General features: G+C 38.8%; 1 pseudogene; it reads left to right on the forward strand.

Annotated features, from left to right (window-relative positions):
- Nucleotides 1-1,839: 1,839 nt before the first annotated feature.
- LOC115719922 (bidirectional sugar transporter NEC1-like) lies at nucleotides 1,840-3,252 on the forward strand (annotated as a pseudogene).
- The last annotated feature ends 19,254 nt before the right edge of the window (nucleotides 3,253-22,506 follow it).

Below are 22,506 nucleotides of genomic sequence, written 5' to 3' on the forward strand. Positions count from 1 at the left end.
CTTTATGGACAATAAAATCGGGCCCAACCCTATTTGGCTTTACCAATCGGCCCAAATTGGGCCCAAATCATCAGGACCATCGGGCCCCATCGGGCCCATTGGGTCATCCCCCATCCCGGTTCACTCATCGGGTCTGCAATCAGGCCTCATCGGGCCATATTCCATTCGGGGTCACCCATCGGGCCTGCAATTGGGCCTTATCGGGCCTAACCCAATTATCATTCCTCCATCGGGCCCACCATCAGGCCTAATCGGGCCATCTTCCCCAACCTTAAAAAACTAAAGAACCATCGGGCCCCATCGGGCTCGACGAAAAAAAATGTGTAGCCGAAGCCATATATATCATTAATCTATATAAGAACTCGAGGAACATCAAGAAATCCTACAAGAGCCATTCACTTCATCCCCTTTGTCTGCACTCTATCTCTCTCTTTCTAGTGATCTAAGAACTCGAGCTTATTCTCTCTCTCTCTAGTGATCTAAGAATTCGAAGATATACAGCCATTCACTTCAATCCCCCCTCGTCTCCTCTCTCTTTTGGCAACAAAACAAACCCATGGATATGGCTACACTCATCATTGTCTTAGGTAACATCGTATCTTTCATGGCGTTCCTTGCTCCAGTGTAAGAAAGTCGCTTAACTATATTTATTATTTTATAAATGCACGAGATTATTATTAGTATTAACATATTTAAATTTGGATAATATTTACTGTAGACCAACATTTCACAAGATTTACATAAGTAAATCAGCAGAAGGGTTTCAATCACTGCCATATCTCATAGCACTGCTAAGTTCAATGTTATCGATAAATTATGCATTGCTTCAGGAAGGTGTTCTACAGCTCATTACTATTTACTCATTTGGTTGTGTCATCGAGACCATCTACATTGGCTTGTTTATCTTTTACGCTTCCAAAAAGTCTAAGGTATTCATCCACTATTAATTTTTTTAATTAATATTTGATTTTAACAATATTGAATGGGAAATTTGATTTTTTATGCGTACATATACTTCATTTTTTCCCCTAAACTCATAATATTTGATATTTGTGGAATATGACACATTTTATAATATCCCTAAAGTACCCCCATTTACATCACCCCCTCTCTCTTCTTTTCTCTTTTTATTTCACTACACTGTCGATCCATCGGGCCCACTATCGGGCCCATCAGACCATATCAAATTCTATTTTTTTACACAGGCATCGGGCCCACCATCGTACCCATCGGGCCATATCCAATTCTATTTTTTTAACAGAGGCATCGCGCCCACCATCGGACTCATCAGGTCATATCAAATTTTATTTTTTTACAAAGGCATTGGGCCCTTCGGGCCAACCATCGGACCCATCGGGCCTTTGTATTCCTCAATTTTTCTGTGATACCATCAGACCGGTGTCGAGCTGCATCAAGCCTGCAATCGGACCCCATCGGGCCATTCCACACTCGGGGTCACCCATCAGGCCTGTAATCGGGCCCTATCCGGCCTAACCCAATTATCGGGCCCCCATCAGGGCCACCATAAGGCATAATCGGCCCATCTTCCCCAACCTTAAAAAACTAAAGAACCATCGGGCCTCATCGGGCTAGACAAAAAAAATGTGTACCCGAAGCCATATATATCATTAATATATATAAGAACTCGAGAAACATCAAGAAATCCTACAACAGCCATTCACTTCATCCCCTTCGTCTGCTCTCTCTCTTTCTCTAGTGATCTAAGAACTCGAGCGTCTTCTCTCTCTCTCTCTCTAGTGATTTAAGAACTCGAAGATTTATAGCCATTCACTTCCATCCCCCCTCGTCTCCTCTCTCTAGCGGCAACCAAATGAACCCATGGATATGGCTACACTCATCATTGTCTTAGGTGTCTTAGGTAACATCATATCTTTCATGGCGTTCCTTGCTCGAGTGTAAGAAAATCGCTTAACTATATTTATTATTTTATAAATGCACGAGATTATTATTAGTATTAATATATTTAAATTTGGATTATATTTACTGTAGACCAACATTTCACAAGATTTACAAAAGTAAATCAGCCGAAGGGTTTCAATCACTGCCATATCTCATAGCACTGCTAAGTTCAACGTTATAGATGTACTATGCATTGCTTCAGGTTGGTGTTCTGCTGCTCATTATTATTAACTCATTTGGTCGTGTCATCAAGACCATCTACATTGGCTTGTTTATCTTTTACGCTCCCAAAAAATTTAAAGTATTCATCCACTATTAATATTTTGAATTAATATTTTATTTTAACAATATTGAATGGGAAATTCGATTTTTTATGCGTACATATACTTCATTTTTTTTCCCTCAACTCATAATATTTGATATTTGTGAAATATGACACATTTTATAATTTTAAAATGCATAAGTTTAGGGAAATAATTTCCCCCATTAGTATGCATATATAATAAAATTTTCCTAGTGAATTGACAAAAATTATATTAGAAACATACTCTAGTAGAGGCTATAATGTTTTTTGCTGTACACGTGTCAAAGCTCTTTTGTTTTAATTTTACTTTTTTATTTTGTTAATAATTACAGTAAAGATTAATAAAAATAATTATTAATTAAATATAATTGATTAATGTAGATTCAGACTGTGAAGATTCTTCTGTTACCGAATGTTTTCGGCTATGGGCTAATGATTGTATTGACTACTCTCCTTACTAAAGGAGATCTACGACGCCAAGTAGTTGGATTGATTTGTCTCGCATTTAACATTGGTGTATTTGCTGCACATTTTTCTACCATGGTACTTATTATATATACTTAATATATGAATATAACATATATATATATTGAACTTATATATAATATATTTATTAATTATTAATTATTTTAATATAATATATATGTAGAGACAAGTTATCAAAACTATGAGCGTAGAGTTTATGCCATTTCTGTTGTCATTTTTCATCACACTAGGGGCAATCATGTAGTTTTTTTTATAGTTTTTTAGTCAAAGACCTTTATATAGCTGTAAGTATATCTTTTTATATATATATAAATAATAATATTGTTATTAATTTGACTGATCATTTGTTAATATATTTGTTTTTTGTGTTATATTATACACAACTTCTAAATGTATTGGTGTTTTTTCTTGGCATTGGTCAAATGATACTTTACTTCATGTTCAAGAATGCTAAGAGTGTAATAGTGTTTCACGAGAATCAGCCAGAGCTAGAGCTAGTATGACTTTATGGCCAATTCTTGGAACAAGTAATGTTACATGTATATAAATATACTAGACATAAAGGTAGGGGGTCTTTTTAGATAATTTGTGAGAAAGTTTCCATACTTTTTTTCTTTTTTTTTTTTTTTGGAAAAAGGCATAGTTGTTAGTCTTAATTAAAAGTGTTCCAATGTAAAATTGAAACCACATCATTTCACGCTTGCTTTCCAATCTTATCCCTATAAATGTAATATTGAATAGTATTGTAAATTTGTACTTCTCGTGTTAGCTTGATTCAAACTTTTTTCTTCTTTTCAAATTATATGGGTCGATCGTGGTGCCATAAAAAATACAGATCGCATCATACTAATATTTTTAAAAAGGGTAAGTTTATATGACCTGTACATCTTGTTTTCCGTGTTATGCTCAAATTCTTATCCTACTTTACTCGCCGAACTATTTTTCTTAAGTAAATAGTTTATTTTTATATTTAGATTCGAATTTTTATTACTTTTTCACAATTTTTTTTATTATTAATAAAATAATTACTAAACTATAAGTAATTTTTATAGCTAAAATTGAGCTTTGGAATGCACCCTAATAAAAAGCTGAGCAAAATATAAATATATGCTATTAAACAAAAAAAAAAAATCAAAAGGTTTCTACATTTTTAATTAGGTAGCGTATCTGATAATGCATATATTGTAATTTACTATATTCGTAAATTTGATATAAAATTTTTTATTCCCAAACTTCATGAAAAATATAGTGTGTGAATTGGTTTACCACAACTAAAACGGAAAGTAATCAATTCTTTATTACAACCATTTAAATCAATATATATATAAAGGAGAGTTTTAGGGGAGTTGATGTGGCAACTTCTATGTCAATTTTTTTCAATCTCTCTTCTCTCAATTTCTTAAATTTACTCCTATTATTTTAAAGATTTAAGTATATATTTAGTTTATTATTTTATTAATTATATATTAATAAAATTAATAATAAAAAAACATTTCCACTACCGTTATATCCTTCTCATTCCAACTCTTTATTATCTCAAAAAAAACCTTTCCTCTACCGTTATATTATTCTCATTCTAATTTTTTATATTTTTTTTTTATCAATAATTAATAATAATAATTATCTCAAAAAAAAAAAAAAAAAAAAAACTCTTCCAGGATGATAACTCCCTCATTCCTACTATTCATATTAATGAATTATATTAACTAGAAAAAAAAGTACAACCTTTCCAAATACCACTCTCATTCCTACGTTTGTATTAATTATTAATAATTAACATTAATAATTTTGTTGTATGATTTGTCTCAACTAAGCTATTGCCACATCACCATATTATGTTATCTTTGACATTGGTTAGTTAAGTTAGTTATATAAACTTGACACCTAAGCATACCTAACTACTTAATTCAAGACCAATGCCTATAAAAAATAAAGGCACCAAGGCTGCAGTCAACAGTTAGTCCAATCCGAGCCTCTCACCTAGAAATCTCTCTCTCTTTCTCTCTAATTTTCTGTACCAATCTTGTGAGTGTTTAGGAGGGTTGTAAAAGTAGAATTGCTCATCCTATGAGATGACTTCTACCATGTGAGGTTTGATATGTAATGTGTCTTACACTTAGACTCAAATTGAGTACATGAATCGGATTGTAAAGGTGCTAGACATTTGAATAAAGTTCAATTGATTCAATGCTAAGTCTTACTTAATTTTCATTCATTTCTGTTTTTTAGTTTTTTGATTTGTATTAATCTTGTTTGCTTGTTATGTTGTTGTTGTTCTTGCTGTTAATTGGCACTGATTTGGCCAAGTATTGAGGGTGTTTTTCACCACAAATGGTATCAGAGCAAGGCTGTCTTTGAAGATCAAGAACAGCAATCAAGTGATCAAGATTCATCTTCAAACTTTCAAGAACCAAATTCAAGTCATCAAGAATCAGATTTAAGCTTCAAGAATCTGATCTGAAATGACTTCTGCAAGGTTTGAGGTGGACAAATTCACTGGCTCCAATGATTTCAGCTTGTGGAGAATTAAGATGAGAGCTTTTCTGGTGCATCAAGGGATCTATGAGGCATTGGATCCTGATGCATTGGACCTGATCGATGACAAGAGAAAAAGGCTGGAAATTGAAACAAAAGCACACAGTGCTATCTTGCTCAGTCTTGGAGATGAGGTTCTGAGAGAAGTTGCTGATGAAGAAAAGGCCCTAGGCCTCTGGAACATGTTGTCTTCAATCTACATGAAGAAATCCTTGGCAAACAAACTCTACCTCAAGAAGAAACTGTATACCCTGAGAATGGATGAAACTAAAGAACTAAGGAAGCACCTTGATGACTACAACAAGATCATTTTGGATCTAAACAACCTTGGAGTGAAAATTGAGGATGAAGATCAAGCAATAATCCTGTTAAGCTCACTCCCCAAGATGTATGAACACTTTGTTGATACAATCTTTTATGGAAAAAGAGACATTGACAATGACTGAGGTAAAGGCAGCCCTGAACTCTAAGGAAATTCAGAAGAAAGGTGATGAGAAAGGGAATAACAATGGTGATGGCTTGCTCATTGTTACTGGTAAAGTCCCAAGAAGAGAGTTCAAAGGAAGGCATGGCACAAGTGGTTTCAGAGGAAACCAGTCCAGGTTCAGTTCAAAGAACAACTCAGAGAATTCCAATTCCAATGCTGCAGCAGGGAAGAAATGTTACTACTGCAAGAAAGAAGGGCACTTTAGAGATGATTGCTTGGCTTTGAAGGCTAAGTTAAAGAGAGAGAACCAGCACAAGTTCAAGAAACATGGTGTTGCTGATGTTGCAGATGGCTATGTGTCATCAGATGCACTTGTTGTGTCTAGCTCAAGATCAGATGGTGAATGGATCCTAGATTCAGGGTGCTCATTTCACATGACACCAAATAAAGAACTGTTTGATTCAACATTGGAGAATCACAGGGGTACAGTTCTCTTAGGAAACAACAAGGCTTGTGAAATACAACGTATTGGCACAATTCAGTTAAAGAATCATGATGGAATCATGAAAAGTTTGCAGCATGTGAGGTATGTGCCAGACCTTAAAAGAAACCTTCTTTCTATTGGAATGTTTGATAGACTAGGTTTTATTGTCAAGATTGAGAATGGAGTAATGAAAATTGACCAAGGGTCAGAAACTGTGTTCAAGGGAACACTTAAGAATGGTCTATACTTTCTGGACATCAACACTACAACAGGGAGTGCTGCACCTGCTGTAAATTCAAACTGAGTCATGTCAAGCTTTGGCATCTCAGATTAGGACATGTTAGTCAAAGAGGACTTGAGGATTTGAATAAGCAAGGTCTATTCAAGAAGAAATTGACAAAGGGACTCGAGTTTTGTGATGAATGTGTGTTAGGGAAATCTTGCAGGCTGAACTTTCCTAAGGCTGAACACAACACTACTGAAAAACTTGGTTATGTGCACTCAGACCTTTGGGGACCCTCTAGAATTCAAACTAAAGGAGGAGCTCACTATTTCATAAGCATGGTTGATGATTGCAGTAGAAAAGTGTGGATTCATTTACTGAAAAGCAAGGATGAAGCACTGCCTACATTTGACACTTGGAAAAGGCTGCTGGAAAATCAAACAGGGAACAAAATCAAGGTATTAAGGACTGATAATGGCCTTGAGTTCTGTTCTAATGAGTTTAATGAATTGTGTAGCAGGTTGGGAAGTCAAAGGCATAGAACAGTGATCAAAACACCTCAGCAAAATGGAGTTGCTGAGAGAATGAACAGAACCCTCCTTGAAAGAGTAAGATGCATGCTGCTGAGTGCTGGAATGGACAGGTCATTTTGGGGAGAAGCCATCAAAACAGCATGTTACTTAATCAACAGATCACCCTCAGTGCCCAACAACTTTAAAACTCCTCAAGAGATGTGGACAGGTAAAGCTCCTAACCTAGAACATTTAAGAGTTTATGGTTGTACTGCTTTTATGCATGTTAAGCAAGACAAACTCCAACCAAGAGCATTGAGATGCATATTTGTGGGTTACCCTGAAGGAGTTAAAGGTTATAGGCTATGGTGTCTAGAACCTGGGTATAAGAAGTGTATGATTAGTAGGGATGTAGTGTTCAAGGAAGAAGAAATGGCTCTCAAAGCTGTAAACAATTCTAAGAACAATGAAACTACACCAGATGAGAATGTACAAATTGAGGTGGAGCCTCAATCTTCACCAGCACCTGCTAGTCAAAGAGAAATTGGGACTGTTGAAAGTGATGAAAGTGGAAGCCAGCATGATCTAAGTGAGTATCTGTTAGCAAGGGACAGAGAGAGAAGACAAATCAAAGCCCCTGACAGATTTGGATATGCTGAGTTCATTGCTTTTGCACTTATGGTTGCTGAAGAGATAGATAGTTCAGAACCATTGAGCTTCTTGGAAGCTATGAAGAGTAAGGATGCTGCAGCTTGGCTGCAAGCAGTTAATGAAGAGATGCATTCTCTTAGAAAGAACAAAACATGGATAGTTGTGAGAAAACCAGAAGGGTACAAACCAGTTGGCTGCAAATGGTTATTCAAGCATAAAGAAGGATCTGAAAATGAACCTCCAAGGTTCAAGGCAAGATTAGTAGCAAAAGGATTTACACAAAAGGAGGGTGTAGACTACACAGAGATTTTTTCCCCAGTTGTCAAACAAGCTTCAATAAGAGCTATGATGGCAAAGGCAGCTAGTTTGGATCTAGAAATTGAGCAAATGGATGTGAGGACAGCTTTCTTGCATGGAGAATTAGAGGAAGAAATCTATATGCAACAACCTGAGGGGTTTGAAAATGGTAATCCTAATGATGTTTGCCTACTTAAGAAGTCCCTATATGGCCTCAAACAAGCACCAAGACAGTGGAATCTGAGGTTTGACAACTACATGCAAAGCATTGGATATACCAAAAGTAAGTATGACTCTTGTGTATATTTCAATAATCAAACTTACCTATTGCTCTATGTAGATGACATACTGATTTTCAGTAAGTCTAAACCAGAAATCAGCAAGCTTAAAGGCAAACTCAGTGAGGAGTTTGAAATGAAAGACCTAGGAAAGGCTAAGAGGATTCTAGGCATAGACATTAAGAGACCTTCAATAGGAGTTATTGTTTTGTCTCAAGCCTCATATCTACAGAAGGTACTCTCCAAATTTGGCATGTCTAAGAGCAAACCAGTTGCTACCCCTATTGCACAACATTTCAAACTGTCTGCTGCACAATCACCCAAAACAGATGCTGAAAGAGAAAAAATGAACAAGATCCCTTATGCTAGCTGTGTGGGAAGTCTAATGTACTCTATGGTTTGTTCAAGACCAGATTTAGCTCATGCAATGAGCATGGTAAGCAGGTATATCTCTGACCCTGGTTCAGAACATTGGGAAGCACTTAAATGGACCATGAGATACCTGCAAGGGACTCTGAATACAGGAATTGTATTCAGCAAGGATAGTCAGTTTCAAGAAGAAATAACTGGCTATGTTGACTCAGATTTTGCAGCCAATCTAGACACAAGAAGGAGCTTGACAGGTTTTGTATTCACTGCTCTAGGAGGCTGCATCAGTTGGAAGTCTAATCTACAGAAAGTTGTTGCTCTGTCTTCAACAGAAGCTGAATATATGGCAGCAACAGAAGCCATTAAAGAAGCTATATGGCTAAAGGGCTTAACTGAAGAACTAGACTTCAAATCTGAGGACATTACAGTATATTGTGACAATCAAAGTGCCTTGCATCTCATGAAAAATCCTATGTTTCATGAGAGGTCAAAGCACATTGATATCAAACTACATTTCATTAGAGACATTGTGTCATCTAAACAGGTTCAAGTTAAGAAGATCAGCACTCATGACAACCCTGCTGATATCTTCACCAAGAGTGTCACAAGAAGCAAGTTTATACATTGCTTGAACCTGCTCAACATCAGAAGCTCATAAGCTTCTCTCTGGCATTAGCTTTTTAGAGACAAACCAGGTGGATTTGTTGTATGATTTGTCTCAACTAAGCTATTTCCACATCACCATATTATGTTATCTTTGACATTGGTTAGTTAAGTTAGTTATATAAACTTGACTCCTAAGCATACCTAACTACTTAATTAAAGACCAATGCCTATAAAAAATAAAGGCACCAAGGCTGCAGTCAACAGTTAGTCCAATCCGAGCCTCTCACCTAGAAATCTCTCTCTCTTTCTCTCTAATTTTCTGTACCAATCTTGTGAGTGTTTAGGAGGGTTGTAAAAGTAGAATTGCTCATCCTATGAGATGACTTCTACCATGTGAGGTTTGATATGTAATGTGTCTTACACTTAGACTCAAATTGAGTACATGAATCGGATTGTAAAGGTGCTAGACATTTGAATAAAGTTCAATTGATTCAATGCTAAGTCTTACTTAATTTTCATTCATTTCTGTTTTTTAGTTTTCTGATTTGTATTAATCTTGTTTGCTTGTTATGTTGTTGTTGTTCTTGCTGTTAATTGGCACTGATTTGGCCAAGTATTGAGGGTGTTTTTCACCACAATTTTTTTTTTTTTTTTTTTAAAAAAATCAATTTTCCAGCAAAAAAAACCTTCCCAATACAATATATAAGAATAGATAACACGCTCCTTCCCAGTGTTTATTGATGAATTATTATACAAGTTACAACCTTTCCGATACTATCACTCTCATTCATGTCTATATATGTCTATATCAATATTACAATAGCATATATACACCATATATATATATTCATTTCTCTTCTAACTTATTTAATCTGATTCTTATATATTCAATCATTCAGGTTCGCTTCTTTATCTCATTTTTTGTATTTATGTAGGAGTGTGTAGATTATTTTGCATAATATGATATGGTGTTTATGTTCGTAATGCTTTATTATGAGTTAATTCATATTGTCAAGAAAAAATATGTGTTTCTACTTTCTTAATTTGATTATGTTCGTAAAGCTTATTGTGGTCACATATAGGTAGTTATATATGAAGGAATATAACTTAAGAACATCACAAAAGAAAGTAATTTTAGTGCTGGTCCACTAAATTCACTATGTATTGATCGACTAAATTGAAATCATATGTGTTACTAACCATTATTAATGGGCTCAAAATTATAAATTATAAGTGAGTTGATATTGTGTTTATTTCATGCTGTAACCAATATTGAGATCTTTTTGTAGGAGATACTGCATATAATTTTGGAAGGAAAATGGTTGAGGATGTGATAATTTCTGGTAAGGACATAATTTCTAGCTAATTTTGTTTTAATTTTATCATGATTGGATTATGAGAACCTGTTTCTATTCTATATTTTTTTATTAAAGAAAAGGATTAACTAATTTAATATTCTATTAACTAAAAATGGTTAGACAATTTTAAATAATTATTAACAATGACTAGCTATTAATAAACAAAAAACTCTATTTTTATAAATTTGTTCAAAACTGATTTCACTGTTATGATATTAATTAGAAAACGTTAAGCTAAAGTTAAATTGACTCTATAATTATTATTACCTATTATTAAACAATAAATTATATTATATTTATAATTAATTTATTATTATAAATATCTTTTACTGTTTTTTAATTAATTAATATTTATATAATTTTAAAAAAAATACAAGCAAAAATAATAACTATTAAGGTCTAAATTTTTATATATTTATATAAAAAAAAATTCTTATCCATTTTAAAATACTCTTTTTTTCTTTAAGTATATTTATACAAGTATGTTTTCCTTTTAAAAAAAATAAGAATGTCACTTTTTAGAGTAATTTATAATTTAGTATATTTTTTTATAAATATTTATTATAATATTAATTGAGTTGATAAATCTATACATTTATATAAAATATGAAAGCTTAAATAAATCTAAGTAACATTCTATTTAGCTTTAAAAAAATTGTGAGAGTTTCATATATATATTTTTGGTTGTATAAAAAAAAAAAAAAAAACTTCATATGTTATGAACCCTATCACATTATTGTTGTCTTTTGATATATTTTTTGTGATGATCATGACATAAAAATAAAAAATAAAAATAGTTAGTGGTATGAATTGTTTCTCAAATGTTTTCTATAAAAGAATCATCAAAACAATAAGATAAATTAAAAATAAATAAAAATTAATCTTTGGAATAATTAAGTTAAATGATGATTTAAAACATGTGTATATATATAAATATAATGTGAGTTACAAAATATTATATTATATGAAAAATGAAAAATTATTAAATTTAAATTTTTTCACTCATGTTACAAAATTTTTAAATATTAAATTAATAAATAAATATATTTTTGTATGTAAATATTTATAGTTTTCTCAATTATTTCAAAATCGCGCGAAGCGCAGCTTTGTTTTCTAGTTTAAAATATAAAATAAATAATAATAAAGTTAAAAATATAGTTAAAAATATTTATAATATTTTAAATTTGAATTTCTTTATATAATTTTTTTTATTTTAATTCCAAGTTAAACCAATAAATTTTAAAATATAATTAAAATGTTTATAATATTTTGAATATTTTGAATTTAAATTAAAATTTCCTTATATAAATATCGACATAATTTTTATTTTTAAATATATATAATAATATTATAAAATTAATAAAAAATATTCTGTTAATTAATAAAATATTTTGTTGAAGTTAACTAAAAAACCAAAAAAATTGGTTAAATCAAGATTTGACATTTTATATCTACATTTTATATATATTTTTTTTGACGTGATTGTTAGTTATATTTATATAGCTCTAAAATATTGTTCTTGATGATGATAAATTAATTATTATCTCTTTAGTAATTATTATTCATAAAATAATAATAGAATTATCAATTCGATCTCGTGTTGTTCTTTATTTATTTTGCTTAAAATCAATATTATTGGGTAAAATTTTATTGGCAGTTAAATTACACACTACACCAAAAATGATATCCAACAACACCCATGTCACTATTATACATTTTTATTCACATTTATAGCTTTTGTAACATTTGTAAAAAAAATGTGGAATACCCCCATGTGAAGTAAATAAAAATGTCATTAAATAGTACACTTTAGTGATATTTGAAAATGTTACTAAAAATATTTTCTATGTTTATTTTTTAAATTTAAAATGATTTTAGTGACATTTTAATATTGTTACTAAATTATATTACTCACATTTATAATAATAAAAAAATTACATTCACTATAAGATTTTAAAAGTTGTTTACTTAAATATGACACTTTTAAGTTTGACCAATTTATATGGTATTTTTTTTGTTTTTTTAAGTATTTTTATGGTATTTGATATGTCATATAAATTAGGTTTTCAAATTTCATATTTAATATTTTTATTTGTTTATGCAATTTTATTCGGAACTTATGCTGGAAATTCGCTGCAGTTTGCAGCCGACGCCAGAAAAATTACCGGAGTAGTTGTCGATGTCGGAAAAGTCGTTGGAGTTGTTGCTAACGACAGAAAATTCGTCAGAATTGGCATTGCCACCGAAAAAATCACCAAGAATCTGGTTTCTTGATGAAGAAACCAACCGGTATCAAGAAACCGGTTTTTTGATGAAGAAATCACTTTCTTGGTGATTTTCGGCGACAATGCCAATTTCGACGACTTTTCCGACACCAGCAGCTACTCCGGCGACTTTTCCAGCACCGATATCAAACTTCAGAAAAGTTTTCGGAATTGGCATAGACGCCGAAAAAATTACCAAGAAACCAATTTCTTGATGAAAAAACCAGTTTCTTGGTGATTTTCTAGTGATTTTTCTGATGATTTTTTCGGCACCGGCAGCAACTCCGACGAATTTTCTGACAGCGGCAGCTACTCTGGCTACTTTTCCAGTTCCAACAGCAAACTTTGAAAACGTCGTCAGAATTGGCATTGTTGCCGAAAAAATTACCAAGAAACCAGTTTCTTTATTATGAAACTAGTTTCTTGGTGAATTTTCCAGTGATTTTTTTGGCGACAATGCCGAATTCGATGACTTTTCCGGTATCGACACCAACTCCGGTGACTTTTCTGACGCCGACAGCTACTCCGACGACTTTTCCGGCTCCTTTTTCGACACCGGTGATAACTCTAGCGGTCACTGTAGTTTCATTTGTTTTATTTTTTTTAAAAAAAATATGAAGATAATTTTAATATTTTTTATGGTAATTCAAAGTGGCATATCCTAAATATGTTAAGTTTTTATTTTAAATACTATATTTTTTCCTATTAAGTTTTCTTACCATATTTATCTAAACTAGTTTTATTTTTCTCATATTTATGTAAATACACCTTTATAAAAATGTCACTAAATCATTATTTCTAATATTTTAAATAATTGTAGTCACATTTTAAAATTATTACTACATTATATTACTAACATTTATACAAATGTCATTAAATTATATTTTTATGTATAATTAAAAAAAAAAAGAAAAATTACTGATTTTTCATGCGATTTATAATATTGAAATCACATTTTATTTTTAAAATATTATATAATTAATTAATTTTGAATTTATATTAATACAATTTCACTTATTATAAACAAATATAGTCTAAATATAAATATTGTAAATAATACATATATCTCAAAGTATTTCTTACACAATAATAAAACGAGTAATATTTAATAAATACCAATTATATAAACAAGGACAACACTAACGAAATTGTTGACCGAGATTTTCGGAAACTATTAAAATATGATTATCGTAAGAGCTGTAAGAAAGTGAGATGAAGATTTTTACGTGGTTGGGGCGTTAATGAGCCTTAGTCCACGAGTCTTTGTTATTAATGGATGTATTTAATACAGATTCCACACTTGAGAGAATGTTTTTCTCATAAATACAGAGAATGTTCTTGGTGAGTATTTTCTCTTCTTGCTCTTATGCAAACCAAGATTCTCGACCCCATTAAATGAGCTTTGAGGGGGTATTTATAGTGTTTTGGTGGGGTGATCCCTAGGATCGTTCTTACACTTGTATCTGTAAGTATCCATAAAGTTGGGTATTTCCAATGAATATACCATGGGTGATGCATGGTCAAATCCCTAGGTGCTGTAGGGTTTTTATGAGGAATGTCCTTTTTGCCTTGTGATTGACGTGACTCTTCGCAGAGTAGCCGTCGCTAGACTTAAATGATCATTACTCTAGCACTGCTGCTTGGGGGTTGTGCCGTCAGACTTTATTGCGTGTTACAGTCCCAACACGCTTCCTCCCATGCGGCATTAAATGCGACTTGATTACTCGGGAGAGGCCTGACACATCCCGGAGAGGCTTCATGCTACGCGAGCTTCCGGGAGTACCTTGTACTCCGGATGCCTCCTCCGGGACCCATACTCAGGGTGCTTCCTTGTGGCGCACAAAGACTTATCAAATATTTACAAGTTATCTGATCCACGTGTCCCTTTTCGACTGGTCCACGTATTTCGGGCGAATTCAGGGGCAACATTTACCCCCCAAGCCTTGTTTACTTGGAAAAATAAACCAAGGCTTGCTCAAGTGCCTCCGGTTGACTCCTCGTTTCCCTGGCTCAAGCCCAGAGCGCGTGAGGGCACATTTAATGATGACATTTAATGCAGCGATTCGCTTTTTGCAGGGATGTCTCCGGCCGTCTCCTCGGTTTCTTGACATGAGCTTGGGGCGCGTGAGGGTGCGTCTAATAATGGCATTAAATGCTGCGATTCGCTTTTTGCAGAGGTCGATTCGTTTCACGCCCTTTGATTGATGCGGTGCATTAATGGTGTCAGACGGATACTCAAACGTTTCCACCGCCTTTATGGCAGCTTGATCTGATTCGTTGGTTTTCGGGAATTCGAATCGTGCATCTCCCCCACCGTACGATTGGTAGGTGGTGACACCTGTTCCTCATGCAGCTTTGCCTATAAAAGCCACCATCTTTCCTTCATTTTGGTTACTTTCCATTCCTTGCCATTTTTGTTCGAATTTCCCAAAGAGAAAATTCTTCAAAACAGCACGAACTGTCTTAGCACTTAGACACTTCTTCCACTTTTCCAGTGTTTGCTTTCACCAGTTCTTCTCAACTTTTACTCGACCACATTCAGGACCCCCCAGTTCAACGACTTACTGTAAGTTTCTTGCATCCTTAGATAATAACATGCTTTTACTTGCTTCGTTCGTTTTTCTGGGTTCGTACTTTGAGATTCCTGGGTGTGCGAGTGTTTAAGTTCTTCAAGTGTTCTGTTTTATGTCTACTGCTTTAGTTGTAGGATCGCCATTATCATGTCTCTGTTATAATGTGTACTTTTGTTGAAGAGAGCCATGTGTTCTTCGTTCAGCAGTTGCTTAGGGCATAGGATGGTTTTTTTTTCTTTTTATTCTGTAAAACCACTTTCTGCGATTTCACTGCACCCGACACTTGTTCAGGGGATCTCTCTAGGGTTTCCCATGTGACACGTGTCCGGAGGGGGCCTCTTTCCAGCGGTTAGAGGACCCCCACTCCCTTTTTCTTGACTTAGGGTTTGGTATGGGACCTAACTGCTGGAATTTTCTTTTTCCCTTTTTGTTTCTCACAGAACACAAAATGTCTGCTTCTGGTTCGAAATCTTCGAAGAAGAGTGGGAAAAGCATGGCCACGTTGGAGGAGGTTTCCCTGGGGCCTGTTGCCCAGGAGGGGTACAAATCCCGAGCGACCGGGTGGGAAGCGGCTGAGCTTCGATCCACCCTAACTTGTCCTCACCAGCTGGAGAATATTATAGAAGTTGCTGGGATCAAACCCTCCACTTCAGGGACCTATCACCGGCCTCCTCGCGACTCGGAGACGCCTAATCACAACTATGACGGCTTCGGGGCTTGGAGTCAGACTCATTTGATGGTCGGTGCCATGCTCCCGCTTCAAGATTATTTTGTTAATTTCCTTGTATTTGTCGGCCTTGCGCCATACCAACTCATTCCTCAAGCTTACCGCCTGCTTTCAGGCTTATTTATTTTTTATACCGCCCGCGGATGGGGATCTCCCAGCCCGGCAGAAATTTTATATTTTTATGAACTTGTATCCGTCCCCAAGAAAGGGGACAAACTTAAGGACGGTTTTTATGGGTTCCGGATCCATCCTGCTAACGAGGGGGTGGTTCCGTATAATAGGCAGACTCACGTTAAGGAGTATCGCCATCGCTTTTTCTTCTCCTCCGGGTTCAGGGCCGTGGACCACCCGGAGCTCCTCACGGAGTGGGTGCGGATCCCACCTTACCAACGGACGCCCCCTACTCAGACTTTCCTCCGAAGGGCCCAAGCCTTTGCTTCCTACGACCGCGCCGATCTCGATGTTGGGGGCTTAGTCACCACGGAGAATTGTAGGAAGGCCAAACTTATCCTTCCTCACCAATCCGTGGAGGACTCCAACCTCTCGCGGGTCATTTGTCCCAATGTGAGGGCGCCGGTTGCGGAGAAGGCCTTCCGGGATGAGCTCATTGCTACGGCAGAGAAAAAATATCAAGATTATCTCTACCGGAAGGCCCAGGAGAAAGCATACTCTCAGGCCCAGGCTGCCTCTGGGAGAGGACTTCGCGTGGGGAGTCCGGTGGTGCGACGGAGCCAAGCCATTGCCGGGAAGTCCGAGGCTAAATTTTTTGACAAGATTCTTCAAGAAGAGATTGGGGATCGTCCTGCCCGGAGGCCCCTTCGTATTGAAGATTCTTCCGAGAAGCAAACTTCCCGGCCACAGCCTTCGGTCCCCGAACCAAACTCGGGGGCTCCTGGTGCTAGCACCTCCGGTGCCGGCGGTAAGTCTCCCTTGATAATTCGTTATGTTCCTTCCGTTGATGAATACACCAGTCGTAGGCCCGTAGGGTTCGACGAGCGTCTTCGTAGATTTAGGATGCCATCGACCCGGTGGGGGGATCGTTTGAAGGAATTTTATTTTTCGAACTTAGGAGATTACCTAGGTCGGTCCCGGATGGGCTCCGGCCCTCCGGAACCTATTCCCTTAGGTCCTTCAGCTTACATAACGTCCAGCTGGTTCCGGCCCTCGGACAGTTATCTCGGAGATGACGCTGCCAGCATTAAAGTTCAGGACTTTGCTAGGGCCGAATTAGGAAGTTCGGGTAGGAGTAGCTTATTTGTTGTATCTTGTATAAGTGGTTCCTCACGGACTTCTAACACTTGCTTATTTTGTGAAACAGGTATCTCCATGGATGCCATTCTGGACCAGCTTGCCGGAGTTCATACTCCCGTGGCTCCTCCGGCCTTTACCTCTTCTCCCCCGGCCCCTTCCTTGAAGGTTTCTTCCAGCGCTCCCCCCGACACTATTGACTTAGTGGATGACGAGGAGGTGCTTCCGGGAGAAGGCCAAGGGAAGGGATGGGACTTCTCGGAGGAAGCCGCTGAGGGTGCGGGAGAGCCCCGAGCCCTTCCGGAGGAAGCTGAGGAGGGCGAAGAGGAGCCTGAGGTGGCTCTGATTCGTAAGCGCAAGGGCAAGATGATTGCCCAGGATGAGCCCAAGAAGCCTCGGAGGGCCGACACTCCTGCTCATGGTCTGGACGGCGGGGTCTCCCCCATGGAGGAAAATCCTGCTCCTCCCAACATCGTGCTTACCCCGATTCCGGGGGACGAGGTGAGGCAGGAGCTTCGAATAGCCAAGCATAACTATGCTATGGATGAGTACTCCCGGGGGTACGCCGAAGTGGAAGCCCTTAGGAGGATTCTGCGGGCGGAGGTCGAGGCGAGCATCAACCACCCGGATTACCAGGATCCGTGGGACCTTAATCTGGACCCCTTATCGGACTGGTTCCGTCGTTTCCTAGGGCCCACCTTGGCTCCTTTTGCCGCGGAGATGACCGGCGAGTTCGCTTCTCAGCTCACCCGTTGCGCGCCTAAGCGGTTTGCCACTTGCGCTTCCCTGAACTCCATCTTCCAGGTCCAGGACCTCAGCCATTCTCTCACGGTGGTAAGTACTTTGCAATTTTTGCTTTTCCTTTTATTGTTTATATTTTATTTTTTCTTTGAGAAACTTCTCCTTCTTATCCTTGCATTATGGTTCAGCTTGCTGCTGAGGCTGGCCGCCTCTCCAAGAACATCATAAATCATGGCTTCGTTCTGTCCGACTTTGGGGACATGAACGATGTCAGGAAGGTCCTTCAGGACCTCACAGCGGAGAGGCAGATCTATCGGGAGGCTGCCGAGCGCCAGGAGGCGGCTGCCAAGGCCAAGGAAGAGGAGGCCAAACGGAGGGAGGCCCAGGCGGAGGCCATGATCCGGGATGAGGCCCAGCGGAGGGACAGGATGGAGGCCCAACACCAGAAGGAACTAAGGGCTCAAACCGATGCTGCTGACAAGGCCAGGCGAGATCTCCGGGAGGCCAGCGAGGCTTTGGATGAAATGGTCGCCAAGGTGAGATCTTTAGAGGAAACTCACCAGTCGGACATTGAGTCCATGGCCGCTCTAGCTGCGGAGTTGAAGGAGCTTAGGGATTTCAAAGAACAATCCATCAGGAAGGCCAAGAGGGCCGAGCTCCTCTCTCCCGTTTCCTGCGCCCGGTGTCCGAAGCGCTTCGACGATGGTGTCTACATGGCTTGGTCCACCAATGATCAGAATATCAAGCTTACTTTTTATCCCAAACCCGAGGAAATGATTGCCAAATTTCGAGAAAAGAAGAAAAAGCTTGATGCCGCGCTAGAGGCGCGTATTGGACCTCGCCTTCCTCCGCGGGCTGACTGAGCTGCCGTACAACTGACCAAGATTCCACCCGTTTCTTTTATAACTCTTTTTTTTTTTGTACATATTTGCTGCTGCCTTAGAACAATATATATATATATAGGTAGCAGCTTTTATTTGAAGGGGAGACAATTATATTTTTAAGGCCTGTCCCCGGGCCATTTATATGTATATGACCTGCCCTTTGGGCTAGGATATTTTTATGCGATCTTTTTTGTCGCACTTATGTTTTTTTTAACCTGTCCTTTGGATCAGGGTTTTTATATTTATGCTTTTTATTTTTGTGCACACTTTCTGACCTGCCCTTTGGGTCAGGATATTTTACTTAGTTTGTTTTTCTGTTCGTCCGTGCGGTATACCCTAGTACCCCCCTGAGTGGCATAGAAACTTTATTTTTAAGGCACTCAGTTTTATTTAATATAGAGGAGGTATACATTTGGACGGTACAAACCCTTTGAACAAAGTCTAAGTTTTATTTCGCTACTGGAAATATTTCCTGAGGTGATCGGCGTTCCAGGCTCTTGGGACGGTGGTTCCGTCCATTCTTTTTAGTTTATAAGTGCCGGAACCGATCTCGTCCTCGATCTCATATGGTCCTTCCCAATTTGGTCCAAGTACCCCCACTCCGGGTTCTTGGGTGGCTGGGAAAACCCTTCTTAGGACCATATCCCCAATAGCGAATTTTCTGTTTTTAACCTTGGAGTTAAAATACTTGGTCACCTTCTTTTGATAAGCAGCCATCCGTATTTGAGACTCATCCCGGAGTTCCTCGACTTGATCCAAAGCTTCTTGGAGCAGTGCCTGATTAGTGGCAGGATCGTAAGTCGTCCTCCTGTGGGATGGGAATAATGTTTCTACCGGGACCATTGCTTCACAACCGTACGCCATTGAGAAGGGCGAGTGGCCGGTTGTGGTTCTGGGGGTCGTCCGGTAGGCCCATAATACCCTTGGCAATTCTTCAGGCCAGTTATTTTTACAGGCCAGCAGCTTCTTTTTCAAGGTGACCTTTAGGATTTTGTTGACCGCTTCCGCCTGACCGTTTGTTTGAGGCCTGGCTACCGCGGAGAAGCTTTTCACTACTCCGTGTTGGTTGCAGAAGTCGGTAAATTCCTCGCAATCAAATTGCTTTCCATTGTCTGAGACTATTTTGTGAGGCAAGCCGTATCGACACACTATGTTTTTGATAACAAAGTCCAATGCCTTCTTAGCAGTTATTGTCTTCATAGGCTCAGCCTCTGTCCATTTGGTGAAGTAGTCTACTGCTACTATTGCATACTTTACCCCTCCTTTCCCCGTAGGTAGAGACCCGATGAGATCTATTCCCCAGACCGCGAAGGGCCAGGGGCTGGTCATCAGGGTGATCTCGTTTGGAGGGGCTCTCGGTATGTTCGCGTACCTTTGGCACGAGTCACACTTTTGGACATAGTCTATACAATCTTTTTTCATTGTTGGCCAGAAGTACCCTTGCCTCAATATTTTCTTTGAGAGGCTGGGTCCTCCCGTATGATCTCCACAGAACCCTTCATGGACCTCTAGCATGATTTGTCTAGCTTCAGGGTCCGATACACACCTTAAATAAGGCATGCTGAGTCCTCTCCGGTAGAGAATTTGGTCCATCATTACATAACGATGAGCCTGATACTGAATCTTTCGAGACAGCGCCCTCTCTTGGGGCAACTCACCTGTGGTTATGTATTTTATGATGGGGACCATCCAGCTGGGTTCTTGCCCAACCGTTAGTGTGGTCTCTTTTATTTTGATGCTTGGCTCTGCCAAGCGTTCCACTGGTACTACCCCCAGCTCTTCGATTTCGCTGTCCGAGGCTAACTTAGCCAGACAGTCCGCGTGAGCGTTCTTTTCTCGGGGGATTCTTTCTATTTTATAGTCTGTGAACTCGTGGAGCAGTTCTCGGACTATTGTTACGTACGCGGCCATCCTCTCGCCGCGAGTTTGGTATTCTCCGGATACCTGGTTTACGACCAGTTGAGAGTCACTGTAGACTTCCACTTTTTTGGCTCCTACAGCTTTTGCCAATTTCAGCCCTGCTATCAAGGCTTCGTATTCGGCTTCATTGTTTGAAGCTGTGAAGTTAAATCGGAGTGCTGCCTGGAGCCGCAGTCCAGTTGGTGATATCATAGCCACTCCGGCTCCCGAACCGTTCTCATTAGAAGCTCCGTCTACAAACACCCTCCAGGTGGGGATTGGTGGTACCGGCGTATTAGCTGTTGCCTCGGCTTCATTGCATTCGGTAATGAAGTCTGCCAAGGCTTGGCCTTTTATGGAAATCCGGGGTACGTAGTGTAAGTCGAATTGACTTAGCTCCATTGCCCACTTGAGGAGTCTTCCGGATGCTTCAGGCTTCTGGAGAACTTGCCGGAGCGGATGATTGGTCAAGATTTTGATCGGATGGGCTTGGAAGTATGGTCTCAGCTTCCTTGATGCCGTCAGGAGGCAGAATACTAATTTTTCAATGACCGGGTACCTTGTCTCGGCTCCTATCATTCGCTTGCTGACATAGTACACGGGGTGCTGAATTTTTTCTTCCTCCCGGACCAGGGCAGCGCTGACCGCGTGCTCGGAGACGGCCAAGTAAAGGAACAAGTCCTCTCCAAGGACGGGTTTCGATAGGATAGGCGGTTTGGCCATGTGGTCTTTTAACCTCTTGAATGCCTCCTCGCATTCATCCGACCATTCGAACTTTTGGCATTTCTTCAGTACGTTGAAGAAGGGTATGCACTTGTCCGTGGATCGTGAGATAAAGCGGCTCAGTGCGGCTACCTTTCCGGTCAAGCTCTGCACGTCTTTATGCTTCTTGGGGGATGGCATGTCCAGGAGAGCTTGGATTTTCTCCGGGTTTGCTTCGATCCCCCTTTGGCTGACTATGAAGCCCAGGAATTTTCCTGACTTGACCCCAAAGGTGCACTTTTTCGGGTTGAGCTTCATACCGTATCTCCGGACGACTTCGAAACATTCTTCTAAGTCGCTTGCATGGCTGTTGCATGCTTTGGATTTGACGAGCATGTCGTCTACATATACCTCCATGTTTCGTCCCAGGAGGCTTTTAAACATCCGGTTAACCATTCTTTGATAGGTTGCTCCGGCGTTTTTCAGTCCGAAAGGCATGACTAGGTAGCAGTATACCCCCTTATCGGTCCTGAAGCTAGTGCACTCCTGGTCTGCCGTATGCATTTTTATTTGGTTGTACCCAGCATAGGCATCCATGAAAGACAGCAGTTTAAATCCGGACGTGGCGTCTACCATCTGGTCGATCCTGGGTAGCGGGAAGCAGTCCTTTGGGCAGGCTTTGTTTAGATCTGTGAAATCTATGCAAACTCGCCAAGTCCCGTTCGGCTTGGGCACCAGGACCGGATTGGCCAGCCATTCCGGATAGTACACGTCGCGGATCATGCCACTGGACAAAAGTTTGTCCACCTCTTTCTCTAAGGCCTCGGCTTTCACCGAGTCGAGCGGGCGTCTCTTTTGCTGTACAGGGGGCATGTCCGGGTTGACATTGAGTACATGGGTGATGACATGAGGGCTTATGCCGGTCATGTCTTCTTGGCGCCATGCAAAGATGTCGATGGCGCCCTTCAGTGTTTTTATTATTTTGTCTTTTTCCTCCGGATCCAGGCTCTTCCCTATC

This window comes from Cannabis sativa, chromosome 9 (genome assembly GCF_029168945.1).
Source record: "Cannabis sativa cultivar Pink pepper isolate KNU-18-1 chromosome 9, ASM2916894v1, whole genome shotgun sequence".
NCBI classification, from domain to species: domain Eukaryota; kingdom Viridiplantae; phylum Streptophyta; class Magnoliopsida; order Rosales; family Cannabaceae; genus Cannabis; species Cannabis sativa.